Raw genomic sequence first — 1,788 nt, forward strand, 5'->3', positions numbered from 1 at the left:
ATCTTGATTTTAGCCCAATGAGACTCATTTTCGACATTGACCTCCAGACCTGGAAGAGTAGAAATTTGTTTCTTTTATTTTTATTTTTTAATATTTTTAAATTATTTCTAGGAGAGAGAGAGACAGCATGAGCAGGGGAGGGTCAGAGAGAGAGGGAGACACAGACTCTGAAACAGGCTCCAGGCTCTGAGCTGGCAGTCAGCACAGAGCCCGATGCGGGGCTCAAACCCACGAACCGCAAGATCATGACCTAAGCGAAAGTCGGACGCTTAACCGACTAAGCCACCTAGGCGCCCCTAAATTTGTTTCTTTTAAACCCTTTAGTGTGACAATTGGTAATAGCAGCGATAACAAATTGACAGAAACGTTTATCCCATCAAGCTGTCTTTGAAAAAAATGGAATTTAAGTTTTTCAATTCATTCACTTGGCTTCCTTGATTAAGAGCATTTTGTGTTGAAACTCAACTTGAGTAGAAGAAGTGATACCTACAGTCAGTCTGGAGGTATTCAGGCCCATTAACTGGTACAGAGAATTTCTCCATGCCTAAATGTGAATGTGATTCTGTCTTTGAGGACGTTCAGGTTAGGACAGGAAAAGAGATTAATTGTTAAAATAATGACCACCTGTTCTACTCTAGTTTTTTCTTTTGTCTAACATTTCCATATTCCTAGAATTTCATGTTTTCTTTTCTTTTTTTCTTATTCTTCCTTTCCATTTCTTTATTTTTAATTTTTTTATTTTTGAGAGAGAGATAGAGACAGTGTGATCAGGGGAGGGTCAGAGAGAGAGAAGAGATACAGAATCCGAAGAGAGGCTCCAGGCTCCGAGCCAGCTGTCCGCACAGAGCCTGACTCGGGGCTCGAACCCACTACACGAAGAGGACCCTCTCCCCATGCCCTGGCCTATGGTTTCTCCAATGAGAAACAGCCCAAGGTGGACATCAAGCTTCATCAACATTGTAAAATGCTTCCCAGGAGCTCCACTTGAGTCTCACCTCACAAGGATTGCTGAGGGAATCTGTGGGACTAGAATTTCATGTTAATGCAAACCTTCAGTCTCTTCCTTTATTTACCCTCCAAGTTCTTTCAAGCCTTCTTTCTTTTCTTTCTTTTTTTTTTTTTTTTTACAAATAGTTTATTGTCACATTGGTTTCCATATAACACCCAGTGCTCATCCCAACAAGTGCCCTCCTCCATGCCCATCTCCTCCCTCCCCCCCCATCAGTCCTCAGTTTGTTCTCATCATTCAAGAGTCTCTCATGGTTTGCCTCTCTCCTTTCCCCCCACCATTTCCCCCCTTCTTCTCCCCCATGGTCCTCCGTTAAGTTCCTCCTAATCCTCCTCTATGTGCAAACATATGATATTTGTCCTTCTCTGCCTGACTTATTTTGCTCAACATAACACCCTCAAGGTCCATCCATGTTGCTACACATGGCCAGATTTCATTGTTTCTCATTGCCATGTAGAATTCCATGGTATAGATAAACCACATCTTCTTGATCCATTCATCCGTTGATGGACACTTAGGCTCTTTCCATGTTTTAGCTCTTGTTGAGAGCGCTGCTATGAACATTGGGGTACATGTGCTCCTATGCATCAGCGTTTCTGTATCCCTTGAGTAAATTCCTAGCAGTGCTATTGCTTGGCCATAGGGGAGTTCTATTGTTAATTTTTTGAGGAACCTCCACACTGTTTTCCAGAGAGGTTGCACCAGTTTACATTCCCACCAACAGTGTAGGAGGGTGCCTGTTTCTCCACATCCTCGCCAGCATCTAGAGTTCTCTGATT

This window comes from Hyaena hyaena, unplaced genomic scaffold (genome assembly GCF_003009895.1).
Source record: "Hyaena hyaena isolate Hyena2069 unplaced genomic scaffold, ASM300989v1 scaffold_1433, whole genome shotgun sequence".
Taxonomy (NCBI): Eukaryota; Metazoa; Chordata; class Mammalia; order Carnivora; family Hyaenidae; genus Hyaena; species Hyaena hyaena.